The following is a 16235-nucleotide window of genomic DNA, read 5'->3' as shown; positions in this document are numbered from 1 at the left end:
GTGATAGAGGATTGGAGTAATCGATCCTACAGCAGGTAGTGATAGAGGATTGGAGTAATGGATCCTACAGCAGGTAGTGATAGAGGATTGGAGTAATGGATCCTACAGCAGGTAGTGATAGAGGATTGGAGTAATGGATCCTACAGCAGGTAGTGATAGAGGATTGAAGTAATGGATCCTACAGCAGGTAGTGATAGAGGATTGGAGTAATGGATCCTACAGCAGGTAGTGATAGAGGATTGGAGTAATGGATCCTACAGCAGGTAGTGATAGAGGATTGGAGTAATGGATCCTACAGCAGGTAGTGATAGAGGATTGGAGTAATGGATCCTACAGCAGGTAGTGATAGAGGATTGGAGTAATGGATCCTACAGCAGGGTAGTAATAGAGGCTTGGAGTAATGCATCCTACAGCAGGTAGTGATAGAGGATTGGAGTAATGGATCCTACAGCAGGTAGTGATAGAGGATTGGAGTAATGGATCCTACAGCAGGGTAGTAATAGAGGATTGGAGTAATGGATCCTACAGCAGGTAGTGATCGAGGATTGGAGTAATGGATCCTACAGCAGGTAGTGATCGAGGATTGGAGTAATGGATCCTACAGCAGGGTAGTGATAGAGGATTGGAGTAATGGATCCTACAACAGGTAGTGATAGAGGATTGGAGTAATGGATCCTACAGCAGGTAGTGATAGAGGATTGGAGTAATGGATCCTACAGCAGGTAGTAATAGAGTAATGGATCCTACAACAGGTAGTGATAGAGGATTGGAGTAATGGATCCTACAGCAGGTAGTAATAGAGTAATGCATCCTACAGCAGGTAGTGATAGAGGATTGGAGTAATGGATCCTACAACAGGTAGTAATAGAGGATTGGAGTAATGGATCCTACAGCAGGTAGTGATAGAGGATTGGAGTAATGGATCCTACAGCAGGTAGTGATAGAGGATTGGAGTAATGGATCCTACAGCAGGTAGTGATCGATGATTGGAGTAATGGATCCTACAACAGGTAGTGATAGAGGATTGGAGTAATGGATCCTACAGCAGGTAGTAATAGAGTAATGGATCCTACAGCAGGTAGTGATAGAGGATTGGAGTAATGGATCCTACAACAGGTAGTAATAGAGTAATGGATCCTACAGCAGGTAGTGATAGAGGATTGGAGTAATGGATCCTACAACAGGTAGTGATAGAGGATTGGAGTAATGGATCCTACAGCAGGTAGTGATAGAGGATTGGAGTAATGGATCCTACAGCAGGTAGTAATAGAGTAATGGATCCTACAACAGGTAGTGATAGAGGATTGGAGTAATGGATCCTACAGCAGGTAGTAATAGAGTAATGGATCCTACAGCAGGTAGTGATAGAGGATTGGAGTAATGGATCCTACAACAGGTAGTAATAGAGGATTGGAGTAATGGATCCTACAGCAGGTAGTGATAGAGGATTGGAGTAATGGATCCTACAACAGGTAGTGATAGAGGATTGGAGTAATGGATCCTACAGCAGGTAGTAATAGAGTAATAGATCCTACAGCAGGTAGTGATAGAGGATTGGAGTAATGGATCCTACAACAGGTAGTGATAGAGGATTGGAGTAATGGATCCTACAGCAGGTAGTAATAGAGTAATGGATCCTACAGCAGGTAGTGATAGAGGATTGGAGTAATGGATCCTACAGCAGGTAGTGATCGATGATTGGAGTAATGGATCCTACAACAGGTAGTGATAGAGGATTGGAGTAATGGATCCTACAGCAGGTAGTGATAGAGGATTGGAGTAATGGATCCTACAGCAGGTAGTAATAGAGGATTGGAGTAATGGATCCTACAATAGGTAGTGATCGATGATTGGAGTAATGGATCCTACAACAGGTAGTGATCGATGATTGGAGTAATGGATCCTACAACAGGTAGTGATCGATGATTGGAGTAATGGATCCTACAACAGGTAGTGATAGAGGATTGGAGTAATGGATCCTACAACAGGTAGTAATAGAGGATTGGAGTAATGGATCCTACAACAGGTAGTGATAGAGGATTGGAGTAATGGATCCTACAGCAGGTAGTAATAGAGGATTGGAGTAATGGATCCTACAACAGGTAGTGATAGAGGATTGGAGTAATGGATCCTACAGCAGGTAGTGATAGATGATTGGAGTAATGGATCCTACAGCAGGTAGTGATCGATGATTGGAGTAATGGATCCTACAGCAGGTAGTGATAGAGGATTGGAGTAATGGATCCTACAACAGGTAGTGATAGAGGATTGGAGTAATGGATCCTACAACAGGTAGTGATAGAGGATTGGAGTAATGGATCCTACAGCAGGTAGTAATAGAGTAATGGATCCTACAGCAGGTAGTGATAGAGGATTGGAGTAATGGATCCTACAGCAGGTAGTGATAGAGGATTGGAGTAATGGATCCTACAGCAGGTAGTGATAGAGGATTGGAGTAATGGATCCTACAGCAGGTAGTGATAGAGGATTGGAGTAATGGATCCTACAACAGGTAGTGATCGATGATTGGAGTAATGGATCCTACAACAGGTAGTGATAGAGGATTGGAGTAATGGATCCTACAGCAGGTAGTAATAGAGGATTGGAGTAATGGATCCTACAACAGGTAGTGATAGAGGATTGGAGTAATGGATCCTACAGCAGGCAGTGATCGATGATTGGAGTAATGGATCCTACAGCAGGTAGTGATCGATGATTGGAGTAATGGATCCTACAGCAGGTAGTGATCGATGATTGGAGTAATGGATCCTACAACAGGTAGTGATAGAGGATTGGAGTAATGGATCCTACAGCAGGTAGTAATGGAGTAATAGATCCTACAGCAGGTAGTGATAGAGGATTGGAGTAATGGATCCTACAACAGGTAGTGATAGAGGATTGGAGTAATGGATCCTACAACAGGTAGTGATAGAGGATTGGAGTAATGGATCCTACAGCAGGTAGTAATAGAGTAATGGATCCTACAGCAGGTAGTGATAGAGGATTGGAGTAATGGATCCTACAGCAGGTAGTAATAGAGGATTGGAGTAATGGATCCTACAGCAGGTAGTAATAGAGGATTGGAGTAATGGATCCTACAGCAGGTAGTGATAGAGGATTGGATTAATGGATCCTACAGCAGGTAGTGATAGAGGATTGGAGTAATGGATCCTACAGCAGGTAGTGATAGAAGATTGGAGTAATGGATCCTACAGCAGGTAGTGATAGAGGATTGGAGTAATGGATCCTACAGCAGGTAGTGATAGAGGATTGGAGTAATGGATCCTACAGCAGGTAGTGATAGATGATTGGAGTAATGGATCCTACAGCAGGTAGTGATAGAGGATTGGAGTAATGCATCCTACAGCAGGTAGTGATAGAGGATTGGAGTAATGGATCCTACAGCAGGTAGTGATAGAGGATTGGAGTAATGGATCCTACAGCAGGTAGTGATAGAGGATTGGAGTAATGGATCCTACAGCAGGATAGTAATAGAGGATTGGAGTAATGGATCCTACAGCAGGTAGTGATTGAGGATTGGAGTAATGGATCCTACAGCAGGTAGTGATAGAGGATTGGAGTAATGGATCCTACAGCAGGGTAGTAATAGAGGATTGGAGTAATGGATCCTACAGCAGGTAGTGATCGAGGATTGGAGTAATGGATCCTACAGCAGGTAGTGATCGAGGATTGGAGTAATGGATCCTACAGCAGGTAGTGATCGAGGATTGGAGTAATGGATCCTACAGCAGGGTAGTAATAGAGGATTGGAGTAATGGATCCTACAGCAGGTAGTAATAGAGGATTGGAGTAATGGATCCTACAGCAGGTAGTGATAGAGGATTGGAGTAATGGATCCTACAACAGGTAGTGATAGAGGATTGGAGTAATGGATCCTACAGCAGGTAGTGATAGAGGATTGGAGTAATGGATCCTACAGCAGGTAGTAATAGAGTAATGGATCCTACAACAGGTAGTGATAGAGGATTGGAGTAATGGATCCTACAGCAGGTAGTAATAGAGTAATGGATCCTACAGCAGGTAGTGATAGAGGATTGGAGTAATGGATCCTACAACAGGTAGTAATAGAGGATTGGAGTAATGGATCCTACAGCAGGTAGTGATAGAGGATTGGAGTAATGGATCCTACAGCAGGTAGTAATAGAGTAATGGATCCTACAGCAGGTAGTGATAGAGGATTGGAGTAATGGATCCTACAACAGGTAGTAATAGAGTAATGGATCCTACAGCAGGTAGTGATAGAGGATTGGAGTAATGGATCCTACAACAGGTAGTGATAGAGGATTGGAGTAATGGATCCTACAGCAGGTAATGATAGAGGATTGGAGTAATGGATCCTACAGCAGGTAGTAATAGAGTAATAGATCCTACAGCAGGTAGTGATAGAGGATTGGAGTAATGGATCCTACAACAGGTAGTGATAGAGGATTGGAGTAATGGATCCTACAACAGGTAGTGATAGAGGATTGGAGTAATGGATCCTACAGCATGTAGTAATAGAGTAATGGATCCTACAGCAGGTAGTGATAGAGGATTGGAGTAATGTATCCTACAACATGTAGTGATAGAGGATTGGAGTAATGGATCCTACAGCAGGTAGTGATAGAGGATTGGAGTAATGGATCCTACAGCAGGTAGTAATAGAGTAATGGATCCTACAGCAGGTAGTGATAGAGGATTGGAGTAATGGATCCTACAGCAGGTAGTGATCGATGATTGGAGTAATGGATCCTACAACAGGTAGTGATAGAGGATTGGAGTAATGGATCCTACAGCAGGTAGTGATAGAGGATTGGAGTAATGGATCCTACAGCAGGTAGTAATAGAGGATTGGAGTAATGGATCCTACAACAGGTAGTGATCGATGATTGGAGTAATGGATCCTACAACAGGTAGTGATCGATGATTGGAGTAATGGATCCTACAACAGGTAGTGATAGATGATTGGAGTAATGGATCCTACAACAGGTAGTGATAGAGGATTGGAGTAATGGATCCTACAACAGGTAGTAATAGAGGATTGGAGTAATGGATCCTACAACAGGTAGTGATAGAGGATTGGAGTAATGGATCCTACAGCAGGTAGTAATAGAGGATTGGAGTAATGGATCCTACAACAGGTAGTGATAGAGGATTGGAGTAATGGATCCTACAGCAGGTAGTGATAGAGGATTGGAGTAATGGATCCTACAGCAGGTAGTGATCGATGATTGGAGTAATGGATCCTACAGCAGGTAGTGATAGAGGATTGGAGTAATGGATCCTACAACAGGTAGTGATAGAGGATTGGAGTAATGGATCCTACAACAGGTAGTGATAGAGGATTGGAGTAATGGATCCTACAGCAGGTAGTAATAGAGTAATGGATCCTACAGCAGGTAGTGATAGAGGATTGGAGTAATGGATCCTACAGCAGGTAGTGATAGAGGATTGGAGTAATGGATCCTACAGCAGGTAGTAATAGAGGATTGGAGTAATGGATCCTACAGCAGGTAGTGATAGAGGATTGGAGTAATGGATCCTACAACAGGTAGTAATAGAGGATTGGAGTAATGGATCCTACAACAGGTAGTGATAGAGGATTGGAGTAATGGATCCTACAGCAGGTAGTAATAGAGGATTGGAGTAATGGATCCTACAACAGGTAGTGATAGAGGATTGGAGTAATGGATCCTACAGCAGGTAGTGATCGATGATTGGAGTAATGGATCCTACAGCAGGTAGTGATCGATGATTGGAGTAATGGATCCTACAGCAGGTAGTGATCGATGATTGGAGTAATGGATCCTACAACAGGTAGTGATAGAGGATTGGAGTAATGGATCCTACAGCAGGTAGTAATAGAGTAATAGATCCTACAGCAGGTAGTGATAGAGGATTGGAGTAATGGATCCTACAACAGGTAGTGATAGAGGATTGGAGTAATGGATCCTACAGCAGGTAGTAATAGAGTAATGGATCCTACAGCAGGTAGTGATAGAGGATTGGAGTAATGTATCCTACAACATGTAGTGATAGAGGATTGGAGTAATGGATCCTACAGCAGGTAGTGATAGAGGATTGGAGTAATGGATCCTACAGCAGGTAGTAATAGAGTAATGGATCCTACAGCAGGTAGTGATAGAGGATTGGAGTAATGGATTCTACAGCAGGTAGTGATCGATGATTGGAGTAATGGATCCTACAACAGGTAGTGATAGAGGATTGGAGTAATGGATCCTACAGCAGGTAGTGATAGAGGATTGGAGTAATGGATCCTACAGCAGGTAGTGATAGAGGATTGGAGTAATGGATCCTACAAGAGGTAGTGATAGAGGATTGGAGTAATGGATCCTACAGCAGGTAGTGATAGAGGATTGGAGTAATGGATCCTACAGCAGGTAGTAATAGAGTAATGGATCCTACAACAGGTAGTGATAGAGGATTGGAGTAATGGATCCTACAGCAGGTAGTAATAGAGTAATGGATCCTACAGCAGGTAGTGATAGAGGATTGGAGTAATGGATCCTACAACAGGTAGTAATAGAGGATTGGAGTAATGGATCCTACAGCAGGTAGTGATAGAGGATTGGAGTAATGGATCCTACAGCAGGTAGTGATAGAGGATTGGAGTAATGGATCCTACAGCAGGTAGTGATCGATGATTGGAGTAATGGATCCTACAACAGGTAGTGATAGAGGATTGGAGTAATGGATCCTACAGCAGGTAGTAATAGAGTAATGGATCCTACAGCAGGTAGTGATAGAGGATTGGAGTAATGGATCCTACAGCAGGTAGTGATAGAGGATTGGCGTAATGGATCCTACAACAGGTAGTGATAGAGGATTGGAGTAATGGATCCTACAGCAGGTAGTGATAGAGGATTGGAGTAATGGATCCTACAGCAGGTAGTAATAGAGTAATGGATCCTACAACAGGTAGTGATAGAGGATTGGAGTAATGGATCCTACAGCAGGTAGTAATATAGTAATGGATCCTACAGCAGGTAGTGATAGAGGATTGGAGTAATGGATCCTACAACAGGTAGTAATAGAGGATTGGAGTAATGGATCCTACAGCAGGTAGTGATAGAGGATTGGAGTAATGGATCCTACAGCAGGTAGTGATAGAGGATTGGAGTAATGGATCCTACAGCAGGTAGTGATCGATGATTGGAGTAATGGATCCTACAACAGGTAGTGATAGAGGATTGGAGTAATGGATCCTACAGCAGGTAGTAATAGAGTATTGGAGTAATGGATCCTACAACAGATAGTGATAGAGGATTGGAGTAATGGATCCTACAGCAGGTAGTAATAGAGTAATGGATCCTACAGCAGGTAGTGATAGAGGATTGGAGTAATGTATCCTACAACATGTAGTGATAGAGGATTGGAGTAATGGATCCTACAGCAGGTAGTGATAGAGGATTGGAGTAATGGATCCTACAGCAGGTAGTAATAGAGTAATGGATCCTACAGCAGGTAGTGATAGAGGATTGGAGTAATGGATCCTACAGCAGGTAGTGATCGATGATTGGAGTAATGGATCCTACAGCAGGTAGTAATAGAGGATTGGAGTAATGGATCCTACAGCAGGTAGTGATAGAGGATTGGATTAATGGATCCTACAGCAGGTAGTAATAGAGGATTGGAGTAATGGATCCTACAGCAGGTAGTGATAGAAGATTGGAGTAATGGATCCTACAGCAGGTAGTGATAGAGGATTGGAGTAATGGATCCTACAGCAGGTAGTGATAGAGGATTGGAGTAATGGATCCTACAGCAGGTAGTGATAGATGATTGGAGTAATGGATCCTACAGCAGGTAGTGATAGAGGATTGGAGTAATGCATCCTACAGCAGGTAGTGATAGAGGATTGGAGTAATGGATCCTACAGCAGGTAGTGATAGAGGATTGGAGTAATGGATCCTACAGCAGGTAGTGATAGAGGATTGGAGTAATGGATCCTACAGCAGGATAGTAATAGAGGATTGGAGTAATGGATCCTACAGCAGGTAGTGATTGAGGATTGGAGTAATGGATCCTACAGCAGGTAGTGATAGAGGATTGGAGTAATGGATCCTACAGCAGGGTAGTAATCGAGGATTGGAGTAATGGATCCTACAGCAGGGTAGTAATAGAGGATTGGAGTAATGGATCCTACAGCAGGTAGTAATAGAGGATTGGAGTAATGGATCCTACAGCAGGTAGTGATAGAGGATTGGAGTAATGGATCCTACAACAGGTAGTGATAGAGGATTGGAGTAATGGATCCTACAGCAGGTAGTGATAGAGGATTGGAGTAATGGATCCTACAGCAGGTAGTAATAGAGTAATGGATCCTACAACAGGTAGTGATAGAGGATTGGAGTAATGGATCCTACAGCAGGTAGTAATAGAGTAATGCATCCTACAGCAGGTAGTGATAGAGGATTGGAGTAATGGATCCTACAACAGGTAGTAATAGAGGATTGGAGTAATGGATCCTACAGCAGGTAGTGATAGAGGATTGGAGTAATGGATCCTACAGCAGGTAGTGATAGAGGATTGGAGTAATGGATCCTACAGCAGGTAGTGATCGATGATTGGAGTAATGGATCCTACAACAGGTAGTGATAGAGGATTGGAGTAATGGATCCTACAGCAGGTAGTAATAGAGTAATGGATCCTACAGCAGGTAGTGATAGAGGATTGGAGTAATGGATCCTACAACAGGTAGTAATAGAGTAATGGATCCTACAGCAGGTAGTGATAGAGGATTGGAGTAATGGATCCTACAACAGGTAGTGATAGAGGATTGGAGTAATGGATCCTACAGCAGGTAGTGATAGAGGATTGGAGTAATGGATCCTACAGCAGGTAGTAATAGAGTAATGGATCCTACAACAGGTAGTGATAGAGGATTGGAGTAATGGATCCTACAGCAGGTAGTGATCGATGATTGGAGTAATGGATCCTACAACAGGTAATGATAGAGGATTGGAGTAATGGATCCTACAGCAGGTAGTAATAGAGTAATAGATCCTACAGCAGGTAGTGATAGAGGATTGGAGTAATGGATCCTACAACAGGTAGTGATAGAGGATTGGAGTAATGGATCCTACAACAGGTAGTGATAGAGGATTGGAGTAATGGATCCTACAGCATGTAGTAATAGAGTAATGGATCCTACAGCAGGTAGTGATAGAGGATTGGAGTAATGTATCCTACAACATGTAGTGATAGAGGATTGGAGTAATGGATCCTACAGCAGGTAGTGATAGAGGATTGGAGTAATGGATCCTACAGCAGGTAGTAATAGAGTAATGGATCCTACAGCAGGTAGTGATAGAGGATTGGAGTAATGGATCCTACAGCAGGTAGTGATCGATGATTGGAGTAATGGATCCTACAACAGGTAGTGATAGAGGATTGGAGTAATGGATCCTACAGCAGGTAGTGATAGAGGATTGGAGTAATGGATCCTACAGCAGGTAGTAATAGAGGATTGGAGTAATGGATCCTACAACAGGTAGTGATCGATGATTGGAGTAATGGATCCTACAACAGGTAGTGATCGATGATTGGAGTAATGGATCCTACAACAGGTAGTGATCGATGATTGGAGTAATGGATCCTACAACAGGTAGTGATAGAGGATTGGAGTAATGGATCCTACAACAGGTAGTAATAGAGGATTGGAGTAATGGATCCTACAACAGGTAGTGATAGAGGATTGGAGTAATGGATCCTACAGCAGGTAGTAATAGAGGATTGGAGTAATGGATCCTACAACAGGTAGTGATAGAGGATTGGAGTAATGGATCCTACAGCAGGTAGTGATAGATGATTGGAGTAATGGATCCTACAGCAGGTAGTGATCGATGATTGGAGTAATGGATCCTACAGCAGGTAGTGATAGAGGATTGGAGTAATGGATCCTACAACAGGTAGTGATAGAGGATTGGAGTAATGGATCCTACAACAGGTAGTGATAGAGGATTGGAGTAATGGATCCTACAGCAGGTAGTAATAGAGTAATGGATCCTACAGCAGGTAGTGATAGAGGATTGGAGTAATGGATCCTACAGCAGGTAGTGATAGAGGATTGGAGTAATGGATCCTACAGCAGGTAGTAATAGAGGATTGGAGTAATGGATCCTACAGCAGGTAGTGATAGAGGATTGGAGTAATGGATCCTACAACAGGTAGTAATAGAGGATTGGAGTAATGGATCCTACAACAGGTAGTGATAGAGGATTGGAGTAATGGATCCTACAGCAGGTAGTAATAGAGGATTGGAGTAATGGATCCTACAACAGGTAGTGATAGAGGATTGGAGTAATGGATCCTACAGCAGGTAGTGATCGATGATTGGAGTAATGGATCCTACAGCAGGTAGTGATCGATGATTGGAGTAATGGATCCTACAGCAGGTAGTGATCGATGATTGGAGTAATGGATCCTACAACAGGTAGTGATAGAGGATTGGAGTAATGGATCCTACAGCAGGTAGTAATAGAGTAATAGATCCTACAGCAGGTAGTGATAGAGGATTGGAGTAATGGATCCTACAACAGGTAGTGATAGAGGATTGGAGTAATGGATCCCACAGCAGGTAGTAATAGAGTAATGGATCCTACAGCAGGTAGTGATAGAGGATTGGAGTAATGTATCCTACAACATGTAGTGATAGAGGATTGGAGTAATGGATCCTACAGCAGGTAGTGATAGAGGATTGGAGTAATGGATCCTACAGCAGGTAGTAATAGAGTAATGGATCCTACAGCAGGTAGTGATAGAGGATTGGAGTAATGGATTCTACAGCAGGTAGTGATCGATGATTGGAGTAATGGATCCTACAACAGGTAGTGATAGAGGATTGGAGTAATGGATCCTACAGCAGGTAGTGATAGAGGATTGGAGTAATGGATCCTACAGCAGGTAGTGATAGAGGATTGGAGTAATGGATCCTACAAGAGGTAGTGATAGAGGATTGGAGTAATGGATCCTACAGCAGGTAGTGATAGAGGATTGGAGTAATGGATCCTACAGCAGGTAGTGATAGAGGATTGGAGTAATGGATCCTACAGCAGGTAGTAATAGAGTAATGGATCCTACAACAGGTAGTGATAGAGGATTGGAGTAATGGATCCTACAGCAGGTAGTAATAGAGTAATGGATCCTACAGCAGGTAGTGATAGAGGATTGGAGTAATGGATCCTACAACAGGTAGTAATAGAGGATTGGAGTAATGGATCCTACAGCAGGTAGTGATAGAGGATTGGAGTAATGGATCCTACAGCAGGTAGTGATAGAGGATTGGAGTAATGGATCCTACAGCAGGTAGTGATCGATGATTGGAGTAATGGATCCTACAACAGGTAGTGATAGAGGATTGGAGTAATGGATCCTACAGCAGGTAGTAATAGAGTAATGGATCCTACAGCAGGTAGTGATAGAGGATTGGAGTAATGGATCCTACAACAGGTAGTAAGAGAGTAATGGATCCTACAGCAGGTAGTGATAGAGGATTGGAGTAATGGATCCTACAACAGGTAGTGATAGAGGATTGGAGTAATGGATCCTACAGCAGGTAGTGATAGAGGATTGGAGTAATGGATCCTACAGCAGGTAGTAATAGAGTAATGGATCCTACAACAGGTAGTGATAGAGGATTGGAGTAATGGATCCTACAGCAGGTAGTAATATAGTAATGGATCCTACAGCAGGTAGTGATAGAGGATTGGAGTAATGGATCCTACAACAGGTAGTAATAGAGGATTGGAGTAATGGATCCTACAGCAGGTAGTGATAGAGGATTGGAGTAATGGATCCTACAGCAGGTAGTGATAGAGGATTGGAGTAATGGATCCTACAGCAGGTAGTGATCGATGATTGGAGTAATGGATCCTACAACAGGTAGTGATAGAGGATTGGAGTAATGGATCCTACAGCAGGTAGTAATAGAGTAATAGATCCTACAGCAGGTAGTGATAGAGGATTGGAGTAATGGATCCTACAACAGGTAGTGATAGAGGATTGGAGTAATGGATCCTACAACAGGTAGTAATAGAGGATTGGAGTAATGGATCCTACAGCAGGTAGTAATAGAGTAATGGATCCTACAGCAGGTAGTGATAGAGGATTGGAGTAATGTATCCTACAACATGTAGTGATAGAGGATTGGAGTAATGGATCCTACAGCAGGTAGTGATAGAGGATTGGAGTAATGGATCCTACAGCAGGTAGTAATAGAGTAATGGATCCTACAGCAGGTAGTGATAGAGGATTGGAGTAATGGATCCTACAGCAGGTAGTGATCGATGATTGGAGTAATGGATCCTACAACAGGTAGTGATAGAGGATTGGAGTAATGGATCCTACAGCAGGTAGTGATAGAGGATTGGAGTAATGGATCCTACAGCAGGTAGTAATAGAGGATTGGAGTAATGGATCCTACAGCAGGTAGTGATCGATGATTGGAGTAATGGATCCTACAACAGGTAGTGATAGAGGATTGGAGTAATGGATCCTACAGCAGGTAGTGATAGAGGATTGGAGTAATGGATCCTACAGCAGGTAGTAATAGAGGATTGGAGTAATGGATCCTACAACAGGTAGTGATCGATGATTGGAGTAATGGATCCTACAACAGGTAGTGATAGAGGATTGGAGTAATGGATCCTACAACAGGTAGTGATAGAGGATTGGAGTAATGGATCCTACAGCAGGTAGTAATAGAGGATTGGAGTAATGGATCCTACAACAGGTAGTGATAGAGGATTGGAGTACTGGATCCTACAGCAGGTAGTAATAGAGGATTGGAGTAATGGATCCTACAACAGGTAGTGATAGAGGATTGGAGTAATGGATCCTACAGCAGGTAGTGATAGATGATTGGAGTAATGGATCCTACAGCAGGTAGTGATCGATGATTGGAGTAATGGATCCTACAGCAGGTAGTGATAGAGGATTGGAGTAATGGATCCTACAACAGGTAGTGATAGAGGATTGGAGTAATGGATCCTACAACAGGTAGTGATAGAGGATTGGAGTAATGGATCCTACAGCAGGTAGTAATAGAGTAATGGATCCTACAGCAGGTAGTGATAGAGGATTGGAGTAATGGATCCTACAGCAGGTAGTGATAGAGGATTGGAGTAATGGATCCTACAGCAGGTAGTAATAGAGGATTGGAGTAATGGATCCTACAGCAGGTAGTGATAGAGGATTGGAGTAATGGATCCTACAGCAGGTAGTGATAGAGGATTGGAGTAATGGATCCTACAGCAGGTAGTGATAGAGGATTGGAGTAATGGATCCTACAGCAGGTAGTGATAGAGGATTGGAGTAATGGATCCTACAGCAGGTAGTGATAGAGGATTGGAGTAATGGATCCTACAGCAGGTAGTGATAGAGGATTGGAGTAATGGATCCTACAGCAGGTAGTGATAGAGGATTGGAGTAATGGATCCTACAGCAGGTAGTGATAGAGGATTGGAGTAATGGATCCTACAGCAGGTAGTGATAGAGGATTGGAGTAATGGATCCTACAGCAGGTAGTGATAGAGGATTGGAGTAATGGATCCTACAGCAGGTAGTGATAGAGGATTGGAGTAATGGATCCTACAGCAGGTAGTGATAGAGGATTGGAGTAATGGATCCTACAGCAGGTAGTGATAGAGGATTGGAGTAATGGATCCTACAGCAGGTAGTGATAGAGGATTGGAGTAATGGATCCTACAGCAGGTAGTGATAGAGGATTGGAGTAATGGATCCTACAGCAGGTAGTGATAGAGGATTGGAGTAATGGATCCTACAGCAGGTAGTGATAGAGGATTGGAGTAATGGATCCTACAGCAGGTAGTGATAGAGGATTGGAGTAATGGATCCTACAGCAGGTAGTGATAGAGGATTGGAGTAATGGATCCTACAGCAGGTAGTGATAGAGGATTGGAGTAATGGATCCTACAGCAGGTAGTGATAGAGGATTGGAGTAATGGATCCTACAGCAGGTAGTGATAGAGGATTGGAGTAATGGATCCTACAGCAGGTAGTGATAGAGGATTGGAGTAATGGATCCTACAGCAGGTAGTGATCGATGATTGGAGTAATGGATCCTACAACAGGTAGTGATAGAGGATTGGAGTAATGGATCCTACAGCAGGTAGTAATAGAGTAATGGATCCTACAGCAGGTAGTGATAGAGGATTGGAGTAATGGATCCTACAACAGGTAGTGATAGAGGATTGGAGTAATGGATCCTACAGCAGGTAGTAATAGAGTAATGGATCCTACAGCAGGTACTGATAGAGGATTGGAGTAATGGATCCTACAACAGGTAGTGATAGAGGATTGGAGTAATGGATCCTACAGCAGGTAGCGATAGAGGATTGGAGTAATGGATCCTACAGCAGGTAGTAATAGAGGATTGGATCCTACAACAGGTAGTGATAGAGGATTGGAGTAATGGATCCTACAGCAGGTAGTAATAGAGTAATGGATCCTACAGCAGGTAGTGATAGAGGATTGGAGTAATGGATCCTACAACAGGTAGTAATAGAGGATTGGAGTAATGGATCCTACAGCAGGTAGTGATAGAGGATTGGAGTAATGGATCCTACAGCAGGTAGTGATAGAGGATTGGAGTAATGGATCCTACAGCAGGTAGTGATAGAGGATTGGAGTAATGGATCCTACAGCAGGTAGTGATCGATGATTGGAGTAATGGATCCTACAACAGGTAGTGATAGAGGATTGGAGTAATGGATCCTACAGCAGGTAGTAATAGAGTAATGGATCCTACAGCAGGTAGTGATAGAGGATTGGAGTAATGGATCCTACAACAGGTAGTGATAGAGGATTGGAGTAATGGATCCTACAACAGGTAGTGATAGAGGATTGGAGTAATGGATCCTACAGCAGGTAGTAATAGAGTAATGGATCCTACAGCAGGTAGTGATAGAGGATTGGAGTAATGGATCCTACAACATGTAGTGATAGAGGATTGGAGTAATGGATCCTACAGCAGGTAGTGATAGAGGATTGGAGTAATGGATCCTACAGCAGGTAGTAATAGAGTAATGGATCCTACAGCAGGTAGTGATAGAGGATTGGAGTAATGTATCCTACAACATGTAGTGATAGAGGATTGGAGTAATGGATCCTACAGCAGGTAGTGATAGAGGATTGGAGTAATGGATCCTACAGCAGGTAGTAATAGAGTAATGGATCCTACAGCAGGTAGTGATAGAGGATTGGAGTAATGGATCCTACAGCAGGTAGTGATCGATGATTGGAGTAATGGATCCTACAACAGGTAGTGATCGATGATTGGAGTAATGGATCCTACAACAGGTAGTGATCGATGATTGGAGTAATGGATCCTACAATAGGTAGTGATCGATGATTGGAGTAATGGATCCTACAACAGGTAGTGATAGAGGATTGGAGTAATGGATCCTACAACAGGTAGTAATAGAGGATTGGAGTAATGGATCCTACAACAGGTAGTGATAGAGGATTGGAGTAATGGATCCTACAGCAGGTAGTAATTGAGGATTGGAGTAATGGATCCTACAACAGGTAGTGATAGAGGATTGGAGTAATGGATCCTATAGTGCCTTCAGAAAGCTTTCACACCCCTTGACTTTTTCCACATTTTGTTGTGTTACAAAGTGGTATTAAAATTATTTTAATTGTCATCTTTTGTCAACGATCTACTCAAAACACTGTCAAAGTGAAAAAACAACAATTCTAACATTTGTAAATAAAAAAATAAATAATAATATAAATATCAATTCTTCAAGCTCTGTCATATATATATTAAAATCCTAATATATCTTGATGAGATAAGTACTCAACCAGGGAGTCAATACATGTTAGAATCACCTTTGGAAGCGATTACAGTTGAGTCTTTCTGGGTGAGTCTCTAAGAGCTTTACACACCTGGATTGTGTAACATTAGCCCATTATTCTTTTCAAAATTCTTCAGGCTCTGTCAAATTGGTTGTTCATCATTGCTTGACAATCATTTTCAGGTCATACCATAGATTTTCAAGCAGATTTAAGTCAAAACTGTAACTTGGCCAGTCAATGTCTTCTTAAGTAAGCAACTCAAGTCTAGATTTGGCTTTGTGTTTTAGGTTATTGTCCTTCTAAAAGGTGAATTAAATCTCAGTGTCTGGTGGAAAGCAGACTGAACCAGGTTTTCCTCTAGGATTTTGCCTGTGCTTAGCTCCATTCAGTAC

General features: G+C 42.5%; 1 protein-coding gene across 1 annotated transcript in view; it reads right to left on the bottom strand.

Annotated features, from left to right (window-relative positions):
* LOC129810810 (endoplasmic reticulum metallopeptidase 1-like) overlaps window positions 1-16235 on the bottom strand; it is a 74566-nt gene that overhangs the window by 6767 nt on the left and 51564 nt on the right. The window lies entirely within an intron of this gene.

Source organism: Salvelinus fontinalis, chromosome 2, assembly GCF_029448725.1.
Source record: "Salvelinus fontinalis isolate EN_2023a chromosome 2, ASM2944872v1, whole genome shotgun sequence".
NCBI lineage: Eukaryota > Metazoa > Chordata > Actinopteri > Salmoniformes > Salmonidae > Salvelinus > Salvelinus fontinalis.
Note: the sequence above shows the minus strand (reverse complement) of the source record. Positions and strands in the feature narration are given on the sequence as shown.